Consider the following 15,872-nt stretch of genomic DNA (forward strand, 5'->3'; position numbering starts at 1 on the left):
ATAGTCTGTACAATAAATGATATTTAAAACTGAATAGTCACATAAACAGTATGGAACTGGAACCTTATATCACTCATAAGTCTTAACTTGAAATAGATTAAAGACTTAAAGGTGATGCATGAAACTAAATTTCCTAAAGGAAAACATAGGAAGAATTCTCCTTGACAGTGGTCTTGCCAATAGTTTTTTGGATACCAGACCAAAAACACAAGCAAAAAAAGCAAAAATAAATAAATGGTATTACATCAAACTAAAGTTTCTGCATAGCCAAAAAAAAGAGAGAGAGAATGAAAACACAATCCACAGAATGTAAGAAAATACTTCCAAATCTTATATCTGAAAAGAGGTTAATAACCAACAGATACAAATAGAAAAAAATATATAATTTAAAAAATAGCAAAAGGATCTCAATAGACTTTTTTTTTTCAAAAAAGTTATATAAATGACCAACAGGAGCATTAAAAAGTGCTCAACGTAAAAATCTCAGGGCAAAGTCCTTATGTTGTTGTTGTTGTTTACCTCTGAAAAACACAGCAAGATATTAGAATATATACTACCAAAAAATTGAAACTAACAAATTTTGGTAAATATTGGGGAAAATGGGGAACTTATGCACTGTGATAGGGATATAAATTTGTATGGAAAACAGTATGGAGATGATTCATATTATTAAAAGTAAAATTACCATATGATTCAGTAATCCCACTTCTACGTATCTATCTAAAGGAAACGAAGTCACTGTTCAAAGACATATCTGCACTCTTATGTTCATTTATAAAATTATTAACTCTAAGCAAGAGATGGAAATAACTTCAGTATCCATTAATGGATGAATGAATAAAATAAGTATGGTAAATATATACTATGGAATACTACTTAACCATGAAAAATTAAGAAATACTACCATTTACAACAGCATGGATGGATCTTGAAGTTATTATACTAAGTGAAATATTTCATAGATTTTATATATTTTTTTAATTTATGTATTATGATATCCCTTACATACAGAATCTGAGGAAAAGGAAAACTAATGGAAACTTAGAGTTGAGTTGACAAGGGGTGAACCTGGGGTGGAGTAAGGTGGTCAAAGGGTGCAAACTTGCAACTATAATATGAAAAAGTTCTGGGGATCTAATGTACAGCATGATGATCATAGTTAATAAAATATACATACTTTTTTAATTGTGCTTCCCTTCATTAAACTTTGCATATATCACATTCTTACAAGTTGAAAGTTTATAGCAATCTTGTATAAAAGAGGCCTGCTGCCACCATTTTTCTAACAACATTTGTTCATTTTGTGTCTCTCTGTCACATGTTGGTAATTCTTGCAATATTTCAAGTTTTTTCATTATTATTGTATTTGTTATGGTGATCTGTGATCAGTAATTATGACCCACTGAAAACTCAGAACTAGTTTACTTAAGGTATATACATTGTTTTTCTTTTTAAAAAAATGCTTTTGAGCAGTACAGTATAGTGTTTATTTTTTATATGCACTGGGAAACATAATTTTTTATATGCACTGGGAAACCAAAAAAAATAATCATTTGACTTAGTTTATTGAGATAATCACTTTATTGAGGCAGTCTGGAACAAAACCCACAAGACCTCTGAAGTTTAACTCTACTGTACTATATACATAAAAGTTGCTAAGAGAGTAGATCTTAAAATTCCTTACGATACATGCATGAAAAACAGTGGCAACTATACGAGATAGTAGATGTATTAACATTTTTATGTAGATTATATTGCAATAAAGATGTATACCAATTTATCAAATTGTACAAAATTTACACAATGTTAAAAGTTTGCAATGTTATAAGAAATCATTTCTTAAATTTACAAATTATAATATGTTGTTTTTTTTTTTCAATAAAGCTGGAAAAAACTTTTTGTAGAATTAATCTATTTTTCAAAAAAGGAAGTAAGGCTGTAGAAACTGCAACTAACTCTGAAATAATAGAATATAAAATCCATTTTCGTTATATACACTGTGACAAAAACTATTACTTAGTTTACAATGGAGCAGTACTTATGAAGCATGAAGGATGGTCTATAAATAAGGCTGAAAGAGCTCAGTTTTAAGGTTTAAATTTAAAATCTTCTTTTGAAATACTAAACTGACCACCCAGTTTTCCAAACATCAATGTCTTAATTGCATGAATTTATTTCATACAACTCTATAATCTAGTTTCATAAGAAAGCAGCATGCAAATTTTGAATAAGACAGACTTGCTTAAGTTTCTTTATGTTCAACAGTAAAGGATACCTCCCTAAAAATAAATAGAAGAAAAATCAGCATATTTATTATGATAATTATTATTCATAATGAGATTCATATTGAATTAGGGAATATATCTCCTCACAGGGGGTAAAGTAAAATGAAATTTATTTTGGTAAATGAATAGCCAATACAATGCCTCAATATAAATGAATATTACCATTTTGAACAATATAATTACTATTACTAGAATTATTATAAGTATAAAAATAGCTATCATTTTAGCATGGAATAGGAGACTCTCATGCTCCATGCTTCATCACATCCACACAACAACGCTGCATAATAAGTATTATCATCACCATTTCATGGGTGAAAAAACTGAGGCTAACGCATTTAGATAACTGGTTTATGATTACATGGCTAGTAAAGATGCATCACACTAGTTTAGGCTTTATGATTTCAGAATTGTACTCTTTCCACTGCACATTCTATTACTCTGTAAATACTTGGTCTCTTTTCATTTGGTTCTTTAATTTTATTCATGTGGTGATGGCTTAAAGCTTCATTTAAAGGAAGCTTAAAAATTTCATGTAACCAAAAGTTCCCAAGAATTAAAAATGTCATGGATCTAATGTAGACATGGATATCATTAGTTAATGGGTAACTATATATTTTCCACTCTAGTGAGATAACAATCAGAGTATTTTTCTAAGTTTTAGTCTCTCAGTGTTAAAAAGGATTTTGTTAAAATAGAAATATTTAGACAAAGGTGATCAAAAGTCTGGATCAGGTCACCTTAAGATAAATATTAGGAAACTGAGGAAACAAATGGAGATTTGAACACTGAGCTAGGATATAATGAATGGTTTCAAGTATTTAGTAGAGTATAGAAAAGCCCTTTAAAGCCTGGTCTTAGCCTAGCATTGCAGCTTCTGGGATATCTGTCTATCTATCATCTATCTATCTAGATATAAATTTGAAAACTTTTTTAACTTAAAGATTTTGAGAAATAGAACATAATCAGCACCATAGAAGATCCGTTTATGATAACAACCTAGCCCCTCCTCCCAGTTTGTTTATATTCTCTCTTATTTAATGTAACATTGTGCAAATAGACCGCTACTGATCTGCCGTTATGAATGAAATAGCTATAATCATCTGTTTGCATATCCTGGTGAAAATATTCATTGAGTTCCATGTTGTATTTCTAGGAATGGACCAAATTTTTATTTTTATTTTTAAGTTTTCTAAATATTGTCCAACTTACCTCAAATATTTTTATTATGGGCACTTTCATTCTTTCACATTCTTGCAAGGCAATTATACTGTTGTCCAATATGGTAACTGTGTAATAGTATGTCATTTTAGGTTTTAATTTATTTTTAATTTAATTTAATTTAATTCCAGATTCATAATAAAGATAAACAGTTTTTATATATGAGTGGTCATTTGGATTACCCTTTCTGTAAAGTATGTGCTCAAATCTTTTGATATCTTAACATTGTGTCATACTGACTTCTTTAATAGTAGATTTTCTGAATGAACTTTTAGCTGTGTAGGTCTTCTCTATTTTATTTTGAACTTGTTTTCATTTCAAAATCTTTATATATATTTTCATAATCTGCTTTTATTTTGCTTTGTCTATTATCTATCTATCTATTTATTTGCAAGCAAGAGAGAGTGAGCAAGTGAGAGCGCAGGGAGGGATAGAAAAAGAAGGGAAAAGAATCTTAAGCAGGCTCCAGGCTCAGCACAGAGCCCAACTCTGGGCTCTATTTCACAACCCTGACATCATGACCTGAGCCAAATTAAAGAGATAAAATAAAATTAAGGTGTTAAAAAAAAAGGAAAAAGAATTGGAGGTTTAATTAAGTGAGCCACCCAGGCACCCCTGCGGTATCTTAAATTAGCTGTCATATCTTTAAAGTTCTAGAGTATCCATTTGGTTAATTTATAAAACCTTTCACAATATCATTTTTCGTTTCAGTTTTTTGTTCAATTTGCTTCCCCTCTCATTTCTTTGAGCAGAGTAATCAAGCCATTTTACAATCTTTATTGATCATTTTAACATCATACTTAATCCCATTTTGTCTATCAAATCTTGTTAATGGTTTTTCTTTGTGTGCTTTGTTACATTTTGCTATGTTCAAGACATTATATTTGAAACTCTTTTTGAGTAGGGATAATTAAGAGCTATAGTAATGGTATGGTCCCCCTTGGCAGGATTTTCTCTTATATCTGAGACTCTACAAGACAATCATACTCCAAATTCAGTGATTGGCTTTCTCAGTTTACACAGAAGGCAAGGTAGGCTATAGTCTTATTTCTGCTTCTCCTTGTGCTTTGGGGATCTCAACTTAAATTTGGGTTGTACCAAAGTCCTCAAATTTGATTGCTGCTGGATTTTGAATTTTGTTTCTCTAGTATCAAGAGTCTATTAACAACACAGCTCAGTGTGTTTTAGCTGTTTCAAATGCTCTCATAGCTAAAATGGCTTCAGGGCATATATCTCTAGGCTCTCATTGTATTTCATATTTTGGCCCAGTAATCCCTCACTTATTTTTATAATCATCCTGATATTTTTAACCTTAAAAGCTATTTTGTCTGGATTTTTAGTTGTCTTAAGTAGGAGTTTTTAGATCACCATTACTAGAAGCAACAACAAATATACATGAAAATATCTGCAGTAGTTTATCACATCTTTATGGCTTTGAACTTCCATAAGCTGAGGCATCCTTCTCTAATCACTTAGGCAAACTCCAATTTACCCTTTAATACAACACAAGAATTGCTTCATTTAAGAACATGTTCAGGGATGACTCTTCCCCACTGTTCTTACCAACATTCCCACACACTCTTTGCTACCTACACCTTGTTTATGAACTTTCGTTAGGTATATCAGCGTGACCAGAATTTTGCTCTATTGTATTTTTGTCCTTTAGAGCTTTAATTAAATATGAATTCCATAGAAAGTCTGTCCCTTTTCTTTCAAACCTGGGTTAGTTATTTCTTCTCATTCTTTGTCAGAAGTTATTTTATTAGAGAAACTTATAGCTCTATTGTGACTTTGGAGCCTTTACAGTTTTTCGACTGGAAAAATCACCCATCCCTGAGATTTTTACGCAGCTTCCTAGCTGATATTATTCAGAAATCTGTTCAAAACAGACTTTTTCAGGGAGGCCCTTTCGGACCACTCAGTTAAAAAACCTCTTCTCAATCACTGCTCTTTTTAAAATGTGCTTATTTAGTTCAAATATGCATCTCTATTAAAGAAAAACCAGTACGATTTTTTTTTAAGTTGGCTTACCTATTATCTATCTCTCCCATTAAAATGATTCCTCTGGGCTGGGGTTTTATTGTGCTCATCGTAGGCCAGGCACTCAATAAATTGTCTCTGAGTGATTGAATTGTTTGACTCCCTTGCTAGATTCTCAACTTCATGAGGCCAAGGATTGTTCTATTCAGTCCTTCTTTATCCTCAATGTCTGTTATATTGTAGTCACTTACGTGACTAATGGGAAAAATCACAGAAAGAAAGAGCTAAAACTACAGAAAAACCCTGTAGGTTCAATAACACAAAGCTTTCTAAAATTATTTAGCCCAGGAATTGAATACTGGCTGCACTTTTGATTTTTTTTTTACAATACCATTGTATTGAATTTAATTTAAATGGAAATACTTGAATGGTAGAATAATAAAAAAATTATAAAAGCAACTTGCTCCTTAAAGTAAGAATTATATGGGGCATCTCTTCTAGAAGCAAAGTTTTCAAATGTCAAACATCTGAAAGCATAGAAGGAGAAGTAAGAGTGTGAATTGTACTTCAATGCTCTTTTCTTTATATTCAGCAAACAGCTTCATTCACACCTTTCCAATTTTTTCAACTCTTTTGACAAAGCCTTCAGAGGAGTTACTGCTGATGACAACCATCACAGCCTAACAGGAGAAATTTTATAAAGAAAAATAATAGCATGTTTTTCCCAAATTGTTAAGGATATGGTGAAGCTCTGTCAGTTTCAAAGGAGGAATGTGCAATTCCATGCTTATATAATCATAACTTATTTTAATAGTGGCTTTGCAATTTTTCAGATATATCCATTTACTGAAACCACTATCAAATAAACAAAAACAAACAAATTAACAGGGGTTCGAGACAGAAATTATCTAATCTAAAAATAGCACATGTTCACAGAAGACACAACACATATCCCAAGTACTACTATAGGTTTCAGGTAATAGTCAAAACAATAGTAAAAATGATTCAGACCCTACCAGTCAAATCATAAATGGGACCTTAACTGTAAATCCTTATCTTTAGATCAAAGCAGGTAATTGGGTGCTGAAGATACATTACAGAACTAATATGTTATAGAACTCCTCTGAAATGAGTCATTTATTCCATCACTTTTCCTGCACAGCTGCTGACCCATGTTTTGGTTCCTGGAAACAGCTGCTACCCTGTCATACTTCTTAAAAGCACATATATTGATAACTCTACTCATTCCTCCATTCCTCTGTGACTGTCACTGTGTTAAAATGTGGAGTCAGCTGACTCACTTGTGGTGGTAATAAAGTAGATGCGTTTGCAAAGTATTTTGTTATATCTAAAAATGCAAAAACCAAATTACATTGAAATCATAAGGGGTGTTTCAGGGAGAGCTGTAGGATGTGGTTTCTTGTGTAATCCACAGAGATTAGCTCCAACACATATTTAAACTCTCCTCTAGGAGCAACCTTAGTGGTAAAGCAAGAAGATAAACAGATGTATACACACCCTGGCACAAAATTATCACTTATGTTTGGCTTCCTAGTCTCCTCGTGTTACTTATTTATCTTAACTTCTCTCTGAAATCAGGGAACACAGAATCTCAATCAGTTGACATTTTTCTACTGAATTACCCAATAGTCTGATCATACCCCTAAGACTTTTTTAAATTATTTCACTCATAATCCCAAATCTGCTTTGCTTCCTCATCTTAGTACACTGTAATTTGATTTCAAAATGAGGACAGTTGTCAGTAATGCCACATTCATTAATCTATTTTACAATTCCATGTGCTTATAACTATGAAGATATGTTAATAACATCCATTCCAATAAGCCACCCTAAATTTATTATCATGAAATAAGACCTCAAGAAAGAGAATTCAAAATCATCCATGTATTTGCAACTTATTGCAATAAAGCCTATATCAATAGACTTCCCTGTGCACATGGTGGGCAAATTGCTGGTGAAAACCAGCCAGATCTATTACAAGCTTTCTCATGGCTTCTAGGTAACCCAAGTGAGCCTTTATTGATACTGGGAAGGAATAAAGCAGGGAAGAGATAAACAGTGCTGTAAGAATTGGCTAGACAAAAGTAATGACTCTCATTACAAAGTGAGTATTTTAAAGCAAAAGAGCCTGTTGGGAATATTGTTTTATAAAATAGTGGTTTTTTAAATTAACTTTTTAAAATTCAATTAGGTAACATATAGAGTACCATTCGTTTCAAATGTAGATTTCAGTTATTCATCCATAGCATATAATAGCTAATGCTCAGTACTTACTGTTATAGCTTCATGAAAGCAGAATTTTAACCCACTGAGCCACCCAGGCGCCCTTGAAAGCAGAGTTTTAGATCACATTTTCTGATTACTTCCATGTCGTACAACACTTTCCTGCTAGCAACCTTCAAAACATACTGTTTGTTAGAGGAATTTCTTTAATAATAAATAAATAGGAATTTATTTAAATTTATAAATATATAAAATAAATAGGAATTTATTTAAATTTATTTAAATATTGCACACTGTTTCATTGTTCATAAATAGGTGATGATATTATAGCCATTAGTTGGTAGCACTGATATATCACTTTCTTTTTACTTCTCAGTGCGTTCTCTTTACACAAAATAGATATATCTTTTAAAAGAATCTGAATCTGTGGCAAATTTTTAAAAACCCTATACAGTAAAGTTTATCATTTTAAGTAATCTCAATTATCTTCCTCAATTGTGATATCCTTCTATTTAGGCCAGATATTGTATGAGGGATTTGAAGAGACATACTTTTCTAAATTTCACTTTTCTCATCTGCAAAATGCTTATCATGATCCTACAATTTTTTGATGAAAATTCATTTATTTATTTTAAGATTTTTTTTTATATAATTTTTTATTTTTTATAAACATGTATTTTTATCCCCAGTGGTACAGGTCTGTGAATCACCAGGTTTACACACTTCACAGCACTCACCAAAGCACATACCCTCCCCAATGTCCATAATACCACCCCCTTCTCCCAAACCCCCTCCCCCCAGCAACCCTCAGTTTGTTTTGTGAGATTAAGAGTCACTTATGGTTTGTCTCCCTCCCAATCCCATCTTCTTTCATTTATTCTTCTCGTACCCACTTGAGTCCCCATGTTGCAACACCACTTCCTCATATCAGGGAGATCATATGATAGTTGGCTTTCTCCGCCTGACTTATTTCGCTAAGCATGATACTCTCTAGTTCCATCCATGTTCATTTCTTTTGATGGCTGCATAGTATTCCATTGTGTATATATTCCACTTCTTCTTGATCCATTCATCTGTTGATGGACATCTAGGTTCTTTCCATAGTTTGGCTATTGTGGACATTGCTGCTATAAACATTCGAGTACACGTGCCCCTTTGGATCACTATGTTTGTATCTTTAGGGTAAATACCCAATAGTGCAATTGCTGGGTCATAGGGCAGTTCTATTTTCAACATTTTGAGGAACCTCCATGCTGTTTTCCAGAGAGGTTGCACCAGCTTGCATTCCCACCAACAGTGTAGGAGGGTGCCCCTTTCTCCGCATCTTCACCAGCATCTGTCATTTCCTGACTTGTTGATTTTAGCCATTCTGACTGGTGTGAGGTGATATCGCATTGTGGTTTTGATTTGTATTTCCCTGATGCCGAGTGATATGGAGCACTTTTTCATGTGTCTGTTGGCCATCTGGATGTCTTCTTTGCAGAAATGTCTGTTCATGTCCTCTGCCCATTTCTTCATTGGATTATTTGTTCTTTGGCTGTTGAGTTTCCTAAGCTCTTTATAGATTCTGGACACTAGTCCTTTATCTGATATGTCGCTTGCAAATATCTTCTCCCATTCTGTCAGTTGTCTTTTGATTTTGTGAACTGTTTCCTTTGCTGTGCAAAAGCTTTTGATCTTGATGAAATCCCAATAGTTCATTTTTGCCCTTGCTTCCCTTGCCTTTTGCGTTGTTCCTAGGAAGATGTTGCTGCGGCTGAGGTCGAAGAGGTTGCTGCCTGTGTTCTCCTCAAGGATTTTGATGGATTCCTTTCGCACATTGAGGTCCTTCATCCATTTTGAGTCTATTTTCGTGTGTGGTGTAAGGAAATGGTCCAATTTCATTTTTCTGCATGTGGCTGTCCAATTTTCCCAGCACCATTTATTGAAAAGGCTGTCTTTTTTCCATTGGACATTCTTTCCTGCTTTGTCGAAGATTAGTTGACCATAGAGTTGAGAGTCTATTTCTGGGCTCTCTATTCTGTTCCATTGATCTATGGGTCTTTTTTTGTGCCAGTACCATGCTGTCTTGATGATGACAGCTTTGTAATAGAGCTTGAAGTCCGGGATTGTGATGCCACCAACGTTGGCTTTCTTTTTCAATATCCCTTTAGCTATTCGAGGTCTTTTCTGGTTCCATATAAATTTTAGAATTATTTGTTCCATTTCTTTGAAAAAGATGGATGATACTTTGATAGGAATTGCATTAAATGTGTAGATTGCTTTAGGTAGCATAGACATTTTCACAATATTTATTCTTCCAATCCATGAGCATGGAACATTTTTCCATTTCTTTGTGTCTTCCTCAATTTCTTTCATGAGTACTTTATAGTTTTCTGAGTATAGATTCTGTGTCTCTTTGGTTAGGTTTATTCCTAGGTATCTTATGGTTTTGGGTGCAATTGTAAATGGGATTGATTCCTTAATTTCCATTTCTTCTGTCTTGCTGTTGGTGTAGAGAAATGCAACTGATTTCTGTGCATTGATTTTATATCCTGACACTTTACTGAATTCCTGTATAAGTTCTAGCAGTTTTGGAGTGGAGTCTTTTGGGTTTTCCACATATAGTATCATATCATCTGCGAAGAGTGATAATTTGACTTCTTCTTTGCCGATTTGGATGCCTTTAATTTCCTTTTGTTGTCTGATTGCTGAGGCTAGGACCTCTAGTACAATGTTGAATAGCAGTGGTGATAATGGACATCCCTGCCGTGTTCCTGACTTAGCGGAAAAGCTTTCAGTTTTTCTCCATTGAGAATGATATTTGCGGTGGGTTTTTCATAGATGGCTTTGATGATATTGAGGTATGTGCCCTCTATCCCTACACTTTGAAGAGTTTTGATCAGGAAGGGATGTTGTACTTTGTCAAATGCTTTTTCAGCATCTATTGAGAGTATCATATGGTTCTTGTTCTTACTTTTATTGATGTGTTGTATCACATTGACTGATTTGCGGATGTTGAACCAACCTTGCAGCCCCGGAATAAATCCCACTTGGTCGTGGTGAATAATCTTTTTAATGTACTGTTGAATCCTATTGGCTAGTATTTTGTTGAGTATTTTCGCATCTGTGTTCATCAAGGATATTGGTCTATAGCTCTCTTTTTTGGTGGGATCCTTGTCTGGTTTTGGGATCAAGGTGATGCTGGCCTCATAAAATGAGTTTGGAAGTTTTCCTTCCATTTCTATTTTTTGGAACAGTTTTAGGAGAATAGGAATTAGTTCTTCTTTAAATGTTTGGTAGAATTCCCCCGGGAAGCCGTCTGGCCCTGGGCTTTTGTTTGTTTGGAGATTTTTAATGACTGTTTCAATCTCCTTACTGGTTATGGGTCTGTTCAGGCTTTCTATTTCTTCCTGGTTCAGTTGTGGTAGTTTATATGTTTCTAGGAATGCATCCATTTCTTCCAGATTGTCAAATTTATTGCTGTAGAGTTGCTCATAGTATGTTCTTATAATACTTTGTATTTCTTTGGTGTTAGTTGTGATCTCTCCTCTTTCATTCATGATTTTATTTATTTGGGCCCTTTCTCTTTTCTTTTTGATAAGTCGGGCCAGGGGTTTATCAATTTTATTAATTCTTTCTAAGAACCAGCTCCTACTTTCGTTGATTTGTTCTATTGTTTTTTTGGTTTCTATTTCATTGATTTCTGCTCTGATCTTTATGATTTCTCTTCTCCTGCTAGGCTTAGGGTTTTTTTCTTGTTCTTTCTCCAGCTCCTTTAGGTGTAGGGTTAGATTGTGTACCTGAGACCTTTCTTGTTTCTTGAGAAAGGCTTGTACCGCTATATATTTTCCTCTCAGGACTGCCTTTGTTGTGTCCCACAGATTTTGAACCGTTGTATTTTCATTATCATTTGTTTCCATGATTTTTTTCAATTCTTCTTTAATTTCCCGGTTGACCCATTCATTCTTTAGAAGGATGCTGTTTAGTCTCCATGTATTTGGGTTCTTTTCAAACTTCTTTTTGTGGTTGAGTTCTAGCTTTAGAGCATTGTGGTCTGAAAATATGCAGGGAATGATCCCAATCTTTTGATACCGGTTGAGTCCTGATTTAGGACCGAGGATGTGATCTATTCTGGAGAATGTTCCATGTGCACTAGAGAAGAATGTATATTCTGTTGCTTTGGGATGAAATGTTCTGAATATATCTGTGATGTCCATCTGGTCCAGTGTGTCGTTTAAGGCCTTTATTTCCTTGCTGATCTTTTGCTTGGATGATCTGTCCATTTCAGTGAGGGGAGTGTTAAAGTCCCCTACTATTATTGTATGATTGTTGATGTGTTTCTTTGATTTTGTTATTAATTGGTTTATATAGTTGGCTGCTCCCATGTTGGGGGCATAGATATTTAAAATTGTTAAATCTTCTTGTTGGACAGACCCTTTGAGTATGATATAGTGTCCTTCCTCATCTCTTATTATAGTCTTTGGCTTAAAATCTAATTGATCTGATATAAGGATTGCCACTCCTGCTTTCTTCTGATGTCCATTAGCATGGTAAATTCTTTTCCACCCCCTCACTTTAAATCTGGAGGTGTCTTCGGGCTTAAAATGAGTTTCTTGGAGGCAACATATAGATGGATTTTGTTTTTTTATCCATTCTGATACCCTGTGTCTTTGACAGGGGCATTTAGCCCATTAACATTCAAGGTAACTATTGAGAGATATGAATTTAGTGCCATTGTTTTGCCTGTAAGGTGACTGTTACTGTATATGGTCTCTGTTCCTTTCTGATCTACCACTTGTAGGCTCTCTCTTTGCTTAGAGGACCCCTTTCAAGATTTCCTGTAGAGCTGGTTTGGTATTTGCAAATTCTTTCAGTTGTTGTTTGTCCTGGAAGCTTTTAATCTCTCCTTCTATTTTCAATGATAGCCTAGCTGGATATAGTATTCTTGGCTGCATGTTTTTCTCATTTAGTGCTCTGAAAATATCATGCCAGCTCTTTCTGGCCTGCCAGGTCTCTGTGGATAAGTCAGCTGCCAATCTAATATTTTTACCATTGTATGTTACAGACTTCTTTTCCCGGGCTGCTTTCAGGATTTTCTCTTTGTCACTGAGACTTGTAAATTTTACTATTAGGTGACGGGGTGTGGGCCTATTCTTATTGATTTTGAGGGGCGTTCTCTGAACCTCCTGAATTTTGATGCTCGTTCCCTTTGCCATATTGGGGAAATTCTCCCCAATAATTCTCTCTAGTATACCTTCTGCTCCCCTCTCTCTTTCTTCTTCTTCTGGAATCCCAATTATTCTAATGTTGTTTCGTCTTATGGTGTCACTTATCTCTCGAATTCTCCCCTCGTGGTCCAGTAGCTGTTTGTCCCTCTTTTGCTCAGCTTCTTTATTCTCTGTCATTTGGTCTTCTATATCACTAATTCTTTCTTCTGCCTCATTTATCCTAGCAGTGAGAGCCTCCATTTTTGATTGCACCTCATTAGTAGCTTTTTTGATTTCAACTTGGTTAGATTTTAGTTCTTTTATTTCTCCAGAAAGGGCTTTTATATCTCTCGAGAGGGTTTCTCTAATATCTTCCATGCCTTTTTCGAGCCCGGCTAGAACCTTGAGAATTGTCATTCTGAAATCTAGATCTGACATATCACCAATGTCTGTATTGATTAGGTCCCTAGCCTTCGGTACTGCCTCTTGTTCTTTTTTTTGAGTTGAATTTTTCTGTCTTGTCATTTTGTCCTGAGAAGAGTATATGAAGGGGCAAGTAAAATACTAAAAGGGTGGCAACAACCCCAGGAAAATATGCTTTAACCAAATTAGAAGAGATCCCAAATCATGAGGGGGGAGAAAGGGGATAAAAAGAGGTTCAAAAAGGAAGAAAGAAAAAAAAAAGAAAAAAAAAAGAAAAAAGAAAAAAAAGAAAAGAATTTAAAAGAAAAGAAAACACCTAAGAAAAATATAAAAAAAGAAAATATATATATATTAGATAAACTAGTTAAAAATCGTTAAAAAAGAAAAAGTAACAGTTAAAAAAAAATTTACCCGAAGGCGAGAAAAAAAAAAACAAAAAATCAAAAAGAAAAAAATTAAATTAACTGCAAGACTAAAAAAAAATCACAGGGAAAAAGCCATGAGTTCCGTGCTTTGCTTTCTCCTCCTCTAGAATTCTGCTGCTCTCCTTGGTATTGAAACCGCACTCTTTGGTAGGTGAACTTGGTCTCGGCTGGATTTCTTGTTGATCTTCTGGGGGAGGGGCTTGTTGTAGTGATTCTCAAGTGTCTTTGCCCCAGGCGGAATTGCACCGCCCTTACCCGGGGCCGGGGTGAGTAATCTGCTTGGGTTTGCTTTCAGGAGCTTTTGTTCCCTGAGTGGTTTCCGTAGAGTTCCGGAGGACAGGAATACAAATGGCGGCCTCCTGGTCTCCGGCCCTGGAGGAGCCGAGAGCCCAGGGCCGCACTCCTCAGTGCGCGCTCAGAGAACCGCGCCCAGGTACTCCCGTCTGCCTGACCTCCGGCCGCGCTCTGAGCTCACCAAGCCTGCGACCGGTTCAAGGTCACCCCGAGCTGCGAGCTTACTGTCGGCTCTGTCTCTGTAGCCGGCTTTCCCGTTCCAATACCCACAAGCTCTGCGACACTCAGACACCCCCGATCCTTCCGTGACCCTGCGGGATCTGAGGCCACGCTGACCCCGCGTGGGCTTCGCCCCGGGTAGCCTCTGGAGCGATGTCCCTCAGCGGAACAGACTTTTAAAAGTCCTGATTTTGTGCGCGGTTGCTCCGCCGCTTGCCGGGAGCCGGCCCCTCCCCCCGGGGTCTATCTTCCCGTCGCTTTGGATTCACTTCTCCGCAGGTCCTACCTTTCAGAAAGTGGTTGTTTTTCTGTTTCCAGAATTGCTGTTCTTCTTCTCTTCGATCTCCGATGGATTTTCAGGTGTTTGCAATCTTTAGATAAGCTATCTAGCTGATCTCCGGCTAGCTGAAGTAGTCTCAGCCAGCTACTTCCCCGCCATCTTGACTCCTCCTATTTATTTTAAGATTTTATTTCTTTATCAGAGAGAGTGGGCGAGAGAGCAAGCACAGGCAGACAGAATGGCAGGCAGAGGCAGAGGGAGAAGCAGGCTCCTGGCCGAGCAAGGAGCCCGATGCGGCACTTGATCCCAGGACGCTGGGATCATGACCTGAGCCAAAGGCAGCTGCTTAACCAACTGAGCCACCCCGGCGTCCCTTTTCATGAAAATTTAATCTGTATAAACAATATATTTGCTGTAATGCGTGGTTCATGGAAAACATCTTATTTAATTATAAGCAACAACAGTATTAGAAATTAAGTAAATGTGTCTATAATATTTAAAGTTTTAACACATAATTCCAGTGCTTTGCCTTATTTTCTCAAATCCCTTTACCACTTTCACTGACAGAGTCAAATGTACTTTTTCTACTAGTAGCCAGCTCTTTGTCTTTTGTCAGAAAGATGCCCTTGTGAATTATTTATAATAGAGATATTAGCAATAATAATAATAACAATAATAATAAATAGCAATGAAAATGTTAAAAAAAAAGTTTTCTTAACTAATTAGGGTTCCTAGTCTCCTCAATTAGAGGAACCACCTCTGGCAAGCAAATTAATCTGCAAGACATTCCCAGAATTAACAAGTCAGTCAGATATAGGGTTGTCCATAGACTGAAAGGTGAAGCAAAAGGACTAGGTTTGGAAAATAGGTAAGGACAGTGAAAAAATTGATCAAATTTTTGGGCAAAATAAATTCTTAGGTGTCCTTTCTTTTTTTTTTTTTTAAAGATTTTTTCTTTATTTATCTGACAGAGATCACAAGTAGGCAGAGAGGCAGGCAGAGAGAGAGGAGGAAGCAGGCTACCTGCAGAGCAGAAAGCCCGATGTGGGGTTCGATCCAGGACCCCGGGATCATGAACCGAGCCGAAGGCAGAGGCCTAACCCACTGAGCCACCCAGGTGCCCCCTCTTAGGTGTCCTTTCAATGGAGTCCTGTTCATTATGTAGCAGAAACTCTGGAGATTATCTCAATCCATTGGAGTCACCCCGTTTATTAGCTTGCTATTGACAAAGTTATTTACAAACTGTAGAGCAAGAGGTTATAATGTAGAAAACTGATGGTAATGCACAAGATTCTTGTTAACAATAATGCAA

The sequence above is a fragment of the Mustela lutreola genome, chromosome 8, assembly GCF_030435805.1.
Source record: "Mustela lutreola isolate mMusLut2 chromosome 8, mMusLut2.pri, whole genome shotgun sequence".
Classification (NCBI taxonomy): domain Eukaryota; kingdom Metazoa; phylum Chordata; class Mammalia; order Carnivora; family Mustelidae; genus Mustela; species Mustela lutreola.